Genomic DNA, 15883 nt, shown 5'->3' on the forward strand with positions numbered 1-15883 from the left:
ATTGTGCCGTGGGAGATTCTCGTCAAATGTGTCCCTTCCCCAGCTCCAGCCCCGCCAAGAGCAGGCAGGGGCTGTACAAAATGTGTGTATCGTGTCTTGTTTCTTCAGGGATCAGTCCTTCACACAAAAAGACTTTTCTTGTGGACAGGAATGCTGCTTTCTTGTTTTTCCATACAACTTCTGCCTCTCTTTTGGGAAAATGCTGGGGATAGTTGTTGATGGGCCAGTATCACTAGTGTCATGGAAACTGGTGGTGGACAAAAGCTCTGGAGGGGCACCAGAGCACTGTTCTGGCATGCTCAGGGAAGAACAGGCCAGAGGAGGCACTTCTTCTGAACTTGTGTGCCATCATGTAAATGCTTCTCATTTGCTGCCCCATAAACGTAACCTCTTCCAGAGTAATGAAGTCGTAGCATATCCTCTGGAATTGATTGAAAGACTAGTTCGCTCTTGTAAGGTATAATCCCACTTTAAAGACTCTCATTTCAAAAGATAATCTTATTTTAAGACTCTTGATAGTACTGCAGCAATGCTTCCACTTAGGGAGGAGGGGGAGGAAAAGAATATAATTGGGATAAAAGAGAAAATGAAAAAAGAGCCTAGTAGTACTTTCATAAAACAGATGGTCCATTCTCCAGCCACATGTAAAATAGAGTTCTGCCTGTGTGGGGATTTACATGTAATTACAGCTGCCCTTGTAGCTTCCTCTGATGTTCTCTAAGGAAGGAGGAAGTGAATTGTGTGCCTGCTGTTGTCCCTGTCCTAAAGGCCTTGGAGGGCTCATAGTGTGGAGACTGCACCCATCTATGTCCTGGGATTTCTGGTGCTCCAACTAATGTTCAGCCAGGAAAAGGCACTGAGGAAGGAAACCCCCACCCTCTTGAAAGGACCCACGTTTGGTGACTCGCCACCTCGCTAAATGACCTGTGTTTGGATTGAACTGCAGCATCCCAGGCACAGCTGCAGGGTGGGAAACCAAAGGGATGGTGCCTGGTCAAAGGGCAGAGTGAGATCCATGGGTTGGGTCTGACCAGGGCAGCCAGGGGATGGGTGCTCCTGGTGGGGGCTGTGTGGATGGCTGGGATGTGTTGGGCAGTCTGAGCATCCCCTGGCTCAGGGGGACAGGCAGGCTGGGGGCAGCCCCCAGTGCACCCCTAGAGTGAGGTGAAGGTCAGGAAACCACGTAAAAACCTCGTGGTGTGGGTTTGTTCAGGCTGGAAAAAGAAAGGGACAAAGAATGGAGGAGAACAAGGGGCATGTGGGTGGAGACCACAGGAAAAGCCTCCCTATATAAAAGGTTTAGCTGCCATCGTGTGTTCTCTGTGAAGGAAGGGCAAGAGAAAGCCCCCCTATGCTTGCAGGATGATGGCTGTTGGTCAAGCTATGTCAAGAACCCTTTTGGGAAGAACAAATTCTCAGGGACCCACTGAAATCAAACCCTTTTCGTGTCCAGCTTTCTCATGTTGTGTGAGGGACGTGAAAGGGTTCCTCCTTCCTCTCTGCTTCTCCTTTCTGCCATCCCAGCAGACAGCAATGCGTGCTTTTTCCGTGTCAGCACAGGACGTGTACAAAAGTTTGCATATATAAAAGAGATAAAAAACTTACATCATCACAGAGAGGAACAGTTCTGTCACCTCTTCTACGTGGAAGTAAGGCTGTATTCTGATTGAACCTCCGAGTCTAGTGGTTGTGGTGGGAGGCTGTGAGTGGAGGGTGACAGGAGCTGCCACTGGTGAAGGCAGTGTCCCAGTCAGTGTTGTCACCTGCCCCACGATGCCTTCCCTGCCTGCTGACGTGCTGCCTGGCTGCAGTGGGCTCTGCCCTTCTGCCACGTGGCTGTGCTCTGGCAAGAGCATCCAGTGAACTGGAGGAAGGGGTCAGTGTAAGTGTGGTCTGGGGCACGGTCCGTGGAGAGGAGCACCACGGCACCACCCCACCTTCCCAGCAGCCCCGTGCTGTCAGGCTCCACAGAGCTGGCATCAGCCTCCTCGTTTGGGAGCTAATAAGCGTGAGGCATCCAGATGGCAGAAATGATGTGTGTATTGTAGCAGAGCTAATGCTAACGCCTGGTGCTAATGCACTGTTCCTTGGGTATCGGCAGCGATGTTCTCTTCTAAAATGGTAATAAAGGGCACATTTGCTTATTAGTAATGAATGTCAAGCCATTCACCATCATGGAAATATCCTATTTCCATGACTTTGATAAATAGCTGCTGAAGCTCATGAATTTTTAACAGTAGTCCTATATTTAGGGGCTTTCAGTTTCTGAGAGAGATAAAAGGCTCTTCGGAGATGGAGTTCTGGAAGCGCCTTGTCTTCTGCAGCCGCTGGTACCTATTTAAAGCCAGTGTTGTCTTTCTGATGTATGAACAGTGCGTTGACATTGACTGATATGATTTTTATGCTGGAAATTGGGCTCTAGGCCTGCCTGTCACCACAGAGCAAAATGTGTAACTGCAGAGGGACCTGCCATGTACTGTGCTTCATCTGCACGTGGTGCGTGTTCACTTTTCCCCACAGTCAGAGTATAAACCTGACTCTCTGTTGTCACGAGGCTCTCCTGTTTCAGACAGATAAATGTGTGCAGCATTGTGTGTGTGTGTATGTACATGTGTGTGTACAGAGGTGAGTACATGTCTGTCCATATGTGTATGTGTGGCCTCTAAGGCCCCCTCAGAGGCACACCTGTGAAACTCATGTGCTAAGTGTGTTTTGGTGCTGGATGGGGAGTGCTGTGTACACACAGAGTGAGCACTGTGAGCAGGGCACCTGCCCCAGCACGGCACTGTCCCCTCTCCTGCCAGCACTTGGCGTCCCAGGGGCTGTGGTGCTGCTCCAGCTTGCTATATATAGTTGATCAGGGAATGAATACAGTTAGCCAGAGGTAAAACCACAGAAATCTCTTAGGTATCTTCTGTTTTGTGTAGAAACCAGCTAGGAGGAAAACAGAAAAGCAAAAGTGAAATCCATCAGTGGAACCCCAGAGGAAAGGGCAGGACCCAGCTCTGCCATGTGCTGGAGGATAGGCCTTGGCTGTCTGTCCTGCCTGGGCTTCTGGGAGCTCAGAGCAAAGCTTGTGCATGGGCTTTCCAAGGATCTGGACCTTGATGGCAAGAAAGTGATTTATCAAACTTCTTGGGACAGCATGTGTATCAGTATTCTCCGAGATGGTTGTTGGCAAGTGCGCGATTAATGCATGTAACACTGAGAAAAATGGTGAAATCTCAGTCTGGAATAAGGGAATTGCTCGTGGCAGGGTAATTCTTAGGCTCAGAAGCCTCCCAGTTGAGCCTGGCCATGATGAAGTTTGCAGTGTGATAGCTGAAGAATTGGATTAAATAATGCCCAGTCTGTTAGCAGGTGACAGTGGGGACGTGTCAGGTGTGCAGGTGATGCGAAGCACTGAGGGTCCTGGATACACCTGGAGGAGCAGACAGGCATTCAGAAATCCTGATAAACTGAAAAAGGGGCTTGAGGAGACGTGAATATGTTTGAAGGGCACAAATAAGTGCCTGTGCTGCAGCTGACTGCAGCTGTCTCCCAGAGGAGCTGGGCTTGGGGCTGAGCTCAAAGCGACATTGGAATGCCTTGGGAAAGGCTGGCAATCATCCTGAGAGCTGTGCTGCTTTGTCCCCTGAAAATCCTTCCCAGTGTGCTTTTCACTGCAGGCAAAGTTAATAAACTTTCACACGTGCTGTGTAAATGAGGGTTCTCTCTGGGGTGAGCCATGACATAGATGACTGGATGACGAGAGCACTTGTTCGTGTGGTGGTGAATCTCTGTGGGAGTCTGGTCTTCTTTAGGCAGGTTTTTGTTGGCTAATTTCAGCAGTGGTTTATATCAGCAGAGTTGCCAGTACTGGGCATGGGTTACAAGACTTATTGCAGCAATCATCCTTTGCATTTGAGGGAACTGTACTATTTACATCCCCAGGAATTCCCTTTCGATGTACCTTCATTGATCTATCAAAGTAAAGGATTGCTCTGATTTCCCTCTTATAGATACATTACTTAGGTATAGCCTTTTAACCTTGCAATCTTGGAATGGAAATTTCTGCCTGCTAGTTTTATGTGCAAAGAGCAAAATGGTGGATATCTGAAGTGTGGAGCTCTCTCTGATTTGCTAAATATATTTACGTAAGCACCTGAGCACTTTAAGCACCTTGTGTCTGACAGTGTTGGAATGGAAATGGGAAAGGATAGCTTTGCTTCTGTTTGCTTCTGAGAGGGGAAGGGACCAGATCCTCTGTGTGTCGGGAGTGTAAGCTGAAATGGAAAATGCTAACAGGCTTTGGGGTCCTGCCTGTGCTCAGGGTGCTCCCCAGGGGGACGGGATGGGGGCTCTGTCACGGGGGGGCTGCCCTGCCTTGCCAACCAACTCTTCACTGTAGAAGAGACAGGCCACGTGGCCTCATTATCCAGAATTAATCCCCAAATAACGGTAAACACTGATTACATCAAAGTAAGAAAATAGTTAATGGGATGCCTAATGTAAAATAACAAAGACATTGTAATAGCCTTAGGCATTTAGGCATCCGAGGGAGCTTAAAGCGTATTAGAGTTGCTCCGCAGATGAGCCTGGACAGTTTAAATGTTGAAACTCATTTGCAGGCAGTAAATCCCTGCCCTGAGAGCATGTGAGAGGCAGAGCCCATGGCAGCCTCCAGGCTTGACTCTGCTCTCAGAGGCTGCAGGGCTGGGGCAGCCCAGAGCGGGGCTCGCCTGGGCCGGGCTTTGCTGGGCGTGCTGCCCTTGCAGGAGGGCAGGGCTGGGCTCGATGACCTTTGAGGTCTTTTCCAAATGGTTCTGTGGCTGTAGGACTCACTGTCCCTGTGCCATGCTCAGGTGTGGGCACTCTCCACCCTCGTGCTCGCGGTGGCATCGCTGTGCTGCTCCCCGGGCAGGGCTGGCTTTGGCTGCCCCGTGTTGAACCTGTCTCTGTGCCTGGACCACACGTTTAAGCCACAGCTTTGACGTGTTTTGGGCAAAGCCCACAAGTTCGATTCTTTGAAGGTTTTTTGTTTGTTTGTTTTCCTGTGATCCAGGTTCCCAGCCACCCCTATAATGGGGCTAAGGCTGAAGCATACAAGGGGAATTTGCTCCCCTTCTTTAAACTGATGACATCCCTGCATTCAGTACTTGGGACGCTGAGAGATTAAGTCATCCCTCTCTTTTCTCCCCGGGAGAAGAAGAGAGGTGATAGCAGCATCTCTTCCTTATCAGATGGCTTTATAAAAGTGCTTCTTGTAACAAATTGCCTTTTTTGGTTAGCCTGCCCATGGATATGAACACCATTTAAATATCTGTTCCCCAAAATAAAGCTAATGAAAGGGGGATTGGATTCAGTTCCAAATCAAAAGAAGTCTGGGGAACTTCAGAATAGCAGAATTAAGCCAGTAAGTTATTAGGAATTTCTGGCAGTTCATGTGAGGACAGGAGCCAGCAATGGATTTGTTCTTTCCTTGCTGTGGTTTTGCTAAGAACCTTCCTCATGCCAGCTATTTCTGACCACGGTGTGTGGCTGATAATGGATCACTTTGCAGAAGTATTGCATTTGTCAGGGGAAATATCTTGATCCAACACCAACGGTCCTTGGGTCTGTAAAAGTTATAACACTGGCAGTTCTGTTAATACCTCCATGCCTTTCCTTCTGCAGGCAGGAATTGCTGCTTCTGATGGGGGAACCTGGGGGCACAAAGCAGAACAAAAACTACTGCAGAATCCCAGAAAGCTTTGGGTTAGAAGAGATCTCACAGACCACCTCATTCCGACCCCCTGCCACGGGCAGGGACACCTTCCACTAGCCCAGGTTGCTCCAAACCCCGTCCAGCCTGACCTTGGACACTTCCAGGGATCCAGGGGCAGCCACAGCTTCTCTGGGCAACCTGTGCTAGGGCCTCACCACCCTCACAGGGAAGGATTTCTTCCCAATATCCCATCTAACCCTGCTCTCTGTCAGTTTAAGCATGCATATATATATTTAAGAAATTTAACTGTAGCATGGTCAGGGAAGCACAGGAATATAAAAACTCAGAGATCCTGGGAAACAGTTGCCAGATTCTCGCTGTAACAGAAATTAGTCTTGTACTGAACAAAGGAAAGTATAACCTTCTCTTTCAAGGTCACTTGCTGCTGTTATTTGACTTAAACTCTCTCTGAACTATATGCTGTTGCATATTGTTTATTATTTCTGATTCCTTCCCCATTTGTGTTGAGATATAGTTACTTGCTGTCCTAGGATCTCGATGCACCTCTGACCTTGCAAGTGATTCTTTGCACTGAAGCCAAGGCAGGAGCTTTTTGACTTCACAAGGGCTCTGCTTACGTGTGGGGGTTTGTTCCTTTGAGGCTTCACTTCCTGCAGCTGAGGAGAGCGCCGGTTTCAGGGAAACCTCATCTGGTGTGTGTGCTCTTGGCACAGCAGAACAGCCCCGTGGTGGAGCAGGAGTGGAGCCTGGGAGCGTGGTGCCACACAACACACAGCCAGGAGAGTCTGGAGAAAGGAGGGACAACAGGGCTCAGGGAGTGCAGGGTTGGGCACTTCACGTGCCTCGTTTGGAAGGAAATGCACTTTTCAATTTCTGTACAACTCTGGGCATCTGAAATGCTAAAGATGTGACAGATGTGCATGGAATGACAAACAGCTCAGCTGCTGGGGACGCTCACAGAGCCCCGCATGCTGTGTACATGTGCATGTTTACACCCAGAAAAAACACCCCTCCAGTCTAAACCCACAAGCCTGGCCAGAGCTTCCCTTCCCTTCCCTGGTGCTGCGAGGCATAAATGGGGCTTCCCTGGGGCTGCAGTGCCGGCTGTTCGGTGGGTGGGTGGAGGGGGCAGCTTCTCTTCAGCATTTCCAGGCAGTGATTTCTCTTGGGTGCTTCCTCCAGAGTAGGAAGGAGTGATGTTTGTTCTCACTTCCCATGCAAATGAGCTGCCAGTTCTGAATTCCCCGTGGCACATCTCGGATTCCCATTCTTCCGTCTTCTCCCTCCTTTCTTTCCCCCAGCCCGTGCATAACTTACCCAATAGAAATGCAGACCTCTCCCTTTTTATTCACACCGTGTCTGCTCTGTCTGGCTCATCCCACCAAGAGGCACCTGTGAACAGGTACAAGGCTCAGTAGCTTCAGCAGGGATGCTCTTGGCAGAGGAGCTGTGGGATAACTGCTGCCTGTCATGGAACTGTGCCTTGGACTGGGCTGTCACTGTCCCACTGATAAGGAAAGCTAAAGGTCAGTGAGGGGGGAAAACCCCATCTGGTGTGGTGTGAGATGACAACTGCAAATTGATTTAACTTGCCAGGCTGCCACCCAGAGCTGCCAAGCCCAGGGGCGTGTCTGTGTGGCTGCTTCCCCTGGCCCATAGAGGGTCTGCTCACGGGGGGCACAGACAGAGCCTGGCACTGCCACCCTGAGGGGTGGGACGGGGCCTCTGGGGGTGCTGCAGGATTTACAGTGGGGTGCTGCACCCCTGTGCTGCTTCAGCCACTTGTCTGCAGCAGTTAAGTGGAGACATGAGCAAAACATTAGCAAAATGTTTTATTATTGATGTATCAGCACACTTTGGCACTCTTTGCATTTTAGATCATGCCACTGCAATGCAAACACCATTTCACTTGGCAGACAGTGAAACATTTATGTATATATAAAAGGTACTCGCCCTCCCCTCAGAGAGAATTTGACTGATCTTATTGGTTTTAAAGATAGCTAAAGATGTTCACGGTCCCCTGCCTCTCTGGTGCCACGTGATTTCAGGGTGTTCCCCATGGGAACAGGGGCTGTGTGCTGTGCAGTGTGGGGCTGCCTGAGCTGCTCTCCAGGCAGTGGTGGCCCTGAGGCTGAGCAGATGCAGCAGTTCCTGAGCCCCCTCACCTCCCTGCACCCACAGGTCCTCCAGGTCCCTGCTCCCTGTCAGGGACAGACCTTGGGGATGCAGGGGCTGCTCACCTGTATAGCTGGGGCTGTCAGAGCTGGTACTGTGCAGGGATGCTGCTGGAGCTCAGGGAATTGGGTGAGGCACTTTGCAGGAAGGTGCTGAATGTGATATTGTTGCTTATCCTGAACCAGGCAATAATCCTGAGCTTGAGTTTAAAATAATGATTCTGAGGATAGAGGGGAAAAAGGTAACTAATTGTTTTAAAGTTTTTTATTTCCCTGTGTAAAAAAGCTGGATGCAAAAAATGTTGTCTCAGTTCACATCACAAGGTCTGCTCCACTAACATCTGTCCCTCATAGGTGACAATAGAAGTCACAAAGACCCACTGAAAAAACACGTGGGGACGTTCCTTGATGCCCTTCCTTTGGCTGTCCAGTCCAACCTGGCCTTGGACACTTCCAGGGATCCAGGGGCAGCCACAGCTTCTCTGGGCAACCTGTGCCAGGACCTCCCCACCCTCACAAGGAAGAATTTCTTCCCAGTACCCCATCTAAGCCCTCCCTCTGCCAGTGTGAAGCCATACTGATGTTCCCCTTGGTTCTGTGTTCCTGCTGTGGTTGCTGCCAACGATGTATTTGCTGGCACACTCCGAGCAGCCGGGGCTGGGCACAGGAGCACACGCTCTGCCAACTGGGCTCCCCCGAGGGCTCGCCCCCGGCTGCCTGGCACAGCCTCCTGTCCGGGTGTCTCTGCAGCTGCACAGCAGTGGTTGGCCCTGGCACTTTGCATGGCAGTTGCAGTAGTGCTGGTGCTGTGAGTGCCAGTGGTCCCTGCGTGGTGGAGTTGTGTATCTAAATCCCGGGTTCTAATCCAGCCCGCCCTTGTCAGCTTTTCAAGTCACAGCTTTCTGTGGCCGTACCTGCTGCCCAGTGCTGGGAAGTGCAGCCCGCTTTGGGAGAGCTCTTTGGGAAGCAGCAGGCAAACAGGGGCCACTGGGCAGACCACTCACCCCACAAAGCTGTGGACAGGCACAGGCTGGGCCTCTCCCCACTGGGTAGTTGGATGCCTTGGGATTGCAGAACCTGGCACCGACTGGGTGTTTGGATGCCCTGGCATAGAGCACTGATGTGACTTACCTCTGCCATGAAAGAATTATGGGGACAGCATGAGAAAATGAACCAAGGTTGTAAATTTATGAGTTTTCTTTGCTGGTAATTCATTGCCCAGGCTGAACATCCTTCATCTGTGAAAGCAGTGGTAATTTCCCAAGGGTTTTCTTGTCCCCAGAGTAGGTACACTGGCTAGCAATATGAAGAGTTCTTTAAAAATAAGTAGATGTTGCAGCTTTGAGAACCATTGATCCAGTACAGCGTTGGGTTTTTTAATAAAGAATCCTTTCACAGAGGTGGAAACTTTAAATAGGAGAGAGAAAGGAGTAGCAGGGAGAAAGGTTGTGAGAGGTGGCTCTCCCTGAGGGGTGGTGCAGCAGCACCCTCCCTGCTCACTTGGCCGGGGCAGGGGAGCTGGGCTGTGCAGGACAGAGGCAGATCCGTGCTGTGCCAGCAAATCCTCGCAGTGCAGGGTCATTCCATAAGTCAGCTGAAGCCAGTGCTGAACAGGGCTCCAGTCTGAGTGAATCACACGCTGATTGAGAATGAAAGGACAACAATTCATTCCAGCTCATTGTGTTGTGACTAAAATAACTTTTCCTCGGTGAGTGTGGATACAGACTTTTCCTCTGGATCTGGCAATACCCCGTGATGGCTGTCCTGGGAGGGGGCAGCAGCAGCCCCCCCCCGCTTTGTCATGCCCAGAGTTGTGCTGTGGCCGTGGTGGGTGCCTGTGCCCTGCTCTGGGAGCCGTGGGCTCTCTGTCCTGCACAGCAGCTGCTGCCTGTCTGAACACCTCAAGTCCTGTGTCAGCTTCTCACTCCTAATGCTCACCTGCCCCTGTATTATTTGGCCTCCTTTCCAAAGCTAATCCACACCTTCTGAACAGTCATCTAGTTCCAAATACTTGCAAATGCTAATAATCCTAATACTTATTCATAGTTCTACAAGTTGCCAGCATGAGGTGGGACTGCCCCCTGGAAAGGGTGTTGTGTTGAGCTGCAGACTCCTGTGCTCGGGTTTCTGGGAACGTGCCCCTCGCTGAGTGAAAACTGAACCCGCGTCATGTGTGCTGAGGGCTGGAACGCCTGGCCTGTGGTGGGAATGTGGTGGGATCGTGCCTAATGCCTGCACAGCAGGTGTGTGTGGAGGGGCTGAGCTGTCTGAAGATCCCTTCTGCTGCTTTCAGGCTGATACCTGCGTGGACCAGAGCAGACTGTTAGCCAGAAATCTTTAATTCTTTCAGTTTAGGTTCGTTGGCAGCATGGTTGGGGTTTTTTCTGTGCAATCAAAATAAGCTTGGCAAACTGTGCCTCTATTTTCTGTACAAAGGCTGAGGACTCTTTTAAGAGCAAAATAACAAACTGTCTGAGCTTTTATGACCGGCTAAATAGGGCAGCTGTTGTTGGAGTGGTGTTCCAGCAACACCCTTTATTTCTTCTTAGAAAGGAGCTCCTGTGTTTTGCAAAGCTCTCCTCTTATCTGTACTCATCTGCACCTGATGCAACTAATAAAAATGCAGCAGATTTCAGATTTGCATATATTACTTTATAATTGCATGCTTTCATGTGTAACCCACTAAAAGTGTTTGTGTTCAGACGGTGTCACAGGGAACGTGGTGATGGACGCTCGGATTTTCTCCCATAAAGAGGTGCATTTCCCCACAGTGGGAGGTGGGAACCTGAACCTGGGGGAGGACCAGTCACTTCTGCTGTGCACACAAAGGAGGGCCAGGATTCCCAGTCGCTGCCACTCACGGCAGCTTGTGCTATTTTTGTCCTGTTTTTCCCCTGTATGCCTTTACCTTGGGTGCACTTTGGGCTCCTTGAACCTCCTCGAGACTCTTGATAAAGGGACTGGATTTTTATCATCTGTCTGTATTGAATGTAAGATCTGAGAGGCAGCTGCAGGAGGGAGGGGGAAGCACACACATGAGAGTGTGTGTGTGTTAGCAAACCATTTTGAGTGTTGCTGCAGGCAGACCTCCCTCTGTTTGCCTTGCTTGTGGTCTGGAGTGTTCCTTAAAGCTGTGATGTCAGCCCTTGGTTTTCACACAAGGAAGTTTTGCTGAGGAGAGATGAATCCTTTCCACCTGATTGAACCTCATTGTCTTCCAGCTTCCGTAGTGTTTTGTGTTGCTTGCTGGGGTTTTTCTAACACCTGTCCTTGTGCTGGTACCTGCCTCACTGGTTCCTTAGGCTGCACACCTAAGGAGGTTCTGGCAGCCTTTGTCAGCCCTGGCACAGCACACGTGCTGGGGTGGGAGGGTGAGGGCAGCCTGGCAGTGCTAGTTCTGCCTCAGAAGGAAGAAGTTCCAGCTCCTGGCAGGTGAATCCTGACTGGTGATAAAATGTCAAAGGTATTGCTGGTTCTCATAAAAGAGAAAGTTATTGCTGATGTTCCTTCATTATATATATTTTAAAAGTGCCAGCTGTCCTGGTCCAGTAGCTGCTGCTAGTTTGTTAGGTCTCATTATAACATTTACCAATCCATAGGGATACAGTTAACAGCATTAACCTAAGCCTTTGGGGAAATTACTGTGTGTAAAAAAGAGTGTTTTCCTCCTCAGGTACATTGCCTGGGTAGAGCTGTTGCTTGCATGAGTAACAAAATTAAGATGTAGCTCCTTTCTGCTCAGTTATTGCTTCAGAGGCAGCAAAACTGGGAGAGAGAGCTGGGTTGTTTTTCCATTTAATCATCTGTGGCATTGCTAATTAAATTCCAATTGCTGGAGCTTTAGTAACGATGTGAAAGCCAGGAAAAACACAGTTTGATTTTTTCCAACTGAAGGCCAAATGTGCAGAACTGACCATTAGCAGAGAGCAGTTGTTTCAGTTGTTGTTGGGTAATTCAAATCTGGAATTTCTGGGGAGCACTCGGGTGCCAGAGCATCGTCTTCACACTGGCTCCTCAGTTTTTAACCAACAGCCATTCCTGCAGCCTAATTGGCAGGCTGTCCTTAAGCACTTCATAATCCAGGTAATGTCCAGAGCAGTAATAAAGCATTGGAGTAAATGGAGGGAGTTTGTCTTTAAATTACCTGTGGCACCCTGTTTGCAGCCCAGGCTATGGACTGCGCTGGGCTCTCGGGGTGTGTCTGTCCCCCCTCGAGGCCTCTCTGGGTGGTGGCCACAGAAGCAAATTGCCCAGGAAACATCTGGGGAAAGGCAGTTGCCCGAGGACAGGCTAAGCTGAGCTACAGGGAGGTGAAACAGAGCCTCTGGTGTGGTAACTGCAGCGCTCGGTCGGGCGACTTCTCGCTGTGTTACTTCACAGCCGTGCGGTGGTTTCGAGTAGCTGATTAAACATCTGAGCTTTCTTTCCCCCCCACCCCGCTTTTTGCAGCTCTCCATGAGTTCCCCAATGACATCTTCACGAACGAGGACAGGAGACATGGAGCTGTGGTCCTGCACGTCCTTTGTGTAAGTGTTGTGACTTTGCCTTTCTTCTCCTGTTGGTGTGGACAGGGCTCAGTGTGCTCCAGTGTTTTGACTGAAGTTATTTTCTCTTTGGTGCATTTTGCTTTCCTGTGTGGACTATGCAGTCAGGGATGTGATAGTTTGTGCTCTTGGGATCTTCTAGTAAAAAGGAGTTCTCTTAATAATGGAAGAATAGTTTGAATTTGTTTCCTGCTTTCATTTCTTCTGTAGACACTGTCAGTCCATAGGAAAGAGAAAGTTGTCTCTGAAAATGGAAGAGTTTGGTATCCATAAGATGAAAACCGAATGTCAGGGAGCTAAAAGATACAAGATTCCTGCAAGGAGCAACTCTGGAACACTCTGTAATATATGAGATAGTGATGTTGGCACAGAACTATCCATGGGATTACGTGGATTGGAAAGCTTTCTTTGTCAGCTCTACCTGTTGTGTTCCTCCAGCCAGGCCAGCTTTGCTGAGGCCGGGGGGCAGCTGTGGCCCCTGCCCTCTGCCCTGAGCAGGAGGACACTGGGGGCTTGGCCAGTCCAGGGGAGGCACTCGTGGCATTGCCTTCAAAAATAAGCGAAGTCTTACTCCCAGAAAGCCTCGTGGCATCCCTTATGACAGCTGGAGGAGAAAGACATTAGAGACAGCTTTCTGTTTAAAAGATGATGATCAACTACATTAATGTATCCAAAACAGAAAGAAACAAAAAGGTTTGTTTCTCTGGAATTCCCCCTAGTACACAAGTTTGCAAAGTGAGCTTTTCTTCCTGAATTTGTTAAAGAAAGTATTGCAGCTCCTCATTTATCAGCTGTAGGGTGGGAATTCCAGAGGACATTGGGTGGGCAAGGGTTTGCCTCAAAGTTCAGAAATGGGCCAAGAAGACTTTAATACTTGCTGTTTTAAAGACCTTACTAATACCATAAATCTGTGCAATTTTGGGCTTGCAGCTTTGTGATCTCTGCCCCAGAGAAGTCAGTGTAATTGGTGTGCATGGCTAAGGCCAAAGTGAAGGATATTCAGGATAAAGTTATTGAAATAACCCCGGTCTGTCAGTGCATTGGACACTCAGCAGGCGTTGGAGGACTTGTGGTCAGCAGCTGCAGTGCTCTGACAGAGGGGAGCACTGTCCCTCCAGGTCCCTTCCTTGACTCTTAGGTAGTTGAAGACAATTCTTTTCATTTTTTCATGTTGTTTGTGTTCAGGAGGAACTGCCAAGTCGGTACATCTCGGGGGTTAGAGGCATCCTTAAGCAGCCGAGTAAATACCCACTTCTAGTGAATGTTTAAAAGCTTTTAATAATTCTTAGCTGAAATGAGCAGTCACCATTAGCTGTGTGCAGTGATTCATGATTTCTTTTAAAGTATGAATTAGATTGTTTTGTATGTTGTAATGTGAGCCCACTGTGTCAGGATTTTATTTTGGCTAAATGGCTGCAAAAATTTCTTGAATAACGTTGCTATTGACTGTGCCTGGCAAGCTCAAGGATCCCAAGTTTCCATGGGAACACTGAGCTTTGAGATGTTTTGGAAAGTGAGCACTGGACCTGAGCTGGATTTTCTAGCACCCAAAAGAATACTCCCAAAAATTCATCTATGAGTTCAGTTCTGGATAAGCTGAACATGCCTTTAACATGTATCAAAATGGAGTCTGGAGGACTGAGATTTTTGATGAACCATCTACTTCAGAATGAAAAGAAAAATCTGTTCTTAATGAGAAGCAGAAGTAAGCATCTGCTGTCCCCTAGAAGTGCCCACTCGGGTTCTCCCCCTCTGGCAGGCAGCAGGGCAGCTGCCTCGCTCCACCAGTGCCATCATTCTCCACACCAGGTTGGTTGACTTAAGAACATTTCTTGACCGTACTCTGTCTTATGTGTCCCTGAGGTGCAGGACCCAGCTGGATCCAGCCTGTAGCACTGTAGTAGTTGGGGACAACTGCTTGTCAAAGAAAAAAAATGATACCCGTAGAAAATAGACAACTGTCAGCATTTAACAACCTGCCTCTAGTCTGTGTTGAAAGGGGTTGTCTCTGTACTGGGGTGATGAACCTCTAAATCTGTTTTTTACCTCCCAGCAGTACAGTTACCAAACATGTGATGAAATCAGAGCATGTGCAGAAATGCCCTTTTTGGAGGAAAAAAAAGGATACAGACACAGAGTTTCATTGTCTCCATTGAGGTTTCTCAGTGGGTTTGAGGAAATCAGCCTGTAAAAGGGGCTCTGTAGTGGTAGGGAGAACAATGCAGTGATGATTAGAGGTCATCATCATGCTTCTCATGTTTATTGACCTCCCTTAAACAGTTTCTATTCATTTCAGTAAAAACTTGTCCTTTCTTCTCTGCCCCTTTGCCCATACTTTCATGTTTCTTTCTGAAAGACATCAAGGCAAAGCTGTTTAACGGCAGCCAGAGAAACGGGACAAAAGCTATCACTGGGGCCTTGGGTCTCTGCTGTTTAATAAAGTGAAAACACAAAGACCCAGCAGATCTCAGGGTGGGGCTGCGTGAATTACTAAACATGATCTAGTGCTTCACAAAGATGAAAGTAAAGCCCTAAACACTTGGAAAAATCTAGGAGAAACTAGGCAGCAATAGTTTTAGGGCAATAGTTCAGCAATAGTTTTAGGGCCGAGCTGAAAATACTTTGGTTTAAAGAAAAAGTGGGCCAGCGAGGCCATATTACAGGTTTGGAGCCATGGTGTTTAATTTCTCCTGGATACTTCTTCAGAGCTCGTTAACTGATTGCTTCACTGCTATTCATTATTTCCATGTCCCCTCTGAGAAGAGGGCATGCTGCCACGGGCAGTAACTCCCTGCTAAGTCACTGCTTTGGGTTGCTCAGTTTGGAGGGGCCAGGATCTGGATTTTGAGAGTCTGGTGCTGTTCCCTGCTAAAGGACCAAACATACAGTCTGCAACCTGGGAGCTCCCCAGCACTACATTGTAGTTTGTAGAATCACAGACTGGTTTGGGTTTAAAGGAACCTTACATGTGATGCAGTTCCAGCTCCCCTGCCATGGGCAGGGACACCTTCCACTCTCCCAGGTTGCTCCAAGTCCCATCCAACCTGGCCTGGGATACTTCCAGGGATCCAGAGGCAGCCACAGCTTCTCTGGGCAACCTGTGCCAGGGCCTCCCCACCTCACAGGGAAGGATTTCTTTCTAATACCCAATCTAACCCTGCTCTCTGTCAGTGGGAAGCCATTCCCCCTCGTCCTGTAATTCCAGGCCCTTGTCAAAGTCCCTTTCCAGCTCTCTTGCAGCCCCTTTAGGTTCTGGAAGGCTGTCTAGTTGTTCTCTTAGCATTTTCCTGGTTTTCAGTTAGTTCCAGCTGGTGTGCACTGGTGCCCATGTGGACCTTCAGCCCTGCCGTGCTCATGGCCCCCGTTACCTCCTCAAGATGGGGAGGGGAAATGGCTTTGCTGAGGAATTCCCAAGGTTTTTGCTGACAGCCAAGAATGGAGGGTTTGGGTCTGTGTGT

The 15883-nt window shown here is 49.0% G+C and overlaps 1 protein-coding gene across 2 annotated transcripts in view; it reads left to right on the plus strand.

Annotated features, from left to right (window-relative positions):
* LOC103758574 (sodium/potassium/calcium exchanger 3) overlaps positions 1-15883 on the plus strand; it is a 166043-nt gene that overhangs the window by 31489 nt on the left and 118671 nt on the right. For both annotated transcript variants that reach the window (XM_029961680.1, XM_018077518.3), the window contains exon 2: positions 12331-12407. The gene's annotated coding sequence lies outside the window, so the exon portion shown is untranslated. The remainder of the gene's footprint in view (positions 1-12330; positions 12408-15883) is intronic.

Source organism: Manacus vitellinus, unplaced genomic scaffold (assembly GCF_001715985.3).
Source record: "Manacus vitellinus isolate BGI_N305 unplaced genomic scaffold, ASM171598v3 scaffold_38_pilon, whole genome shotgun sequence".
Taxonomy (NCBI): Eukaryota; Metazoa; Chordata; class Aves; order Passeriformes; family Pipridae; genus Manacus; species Manacus vitellinus.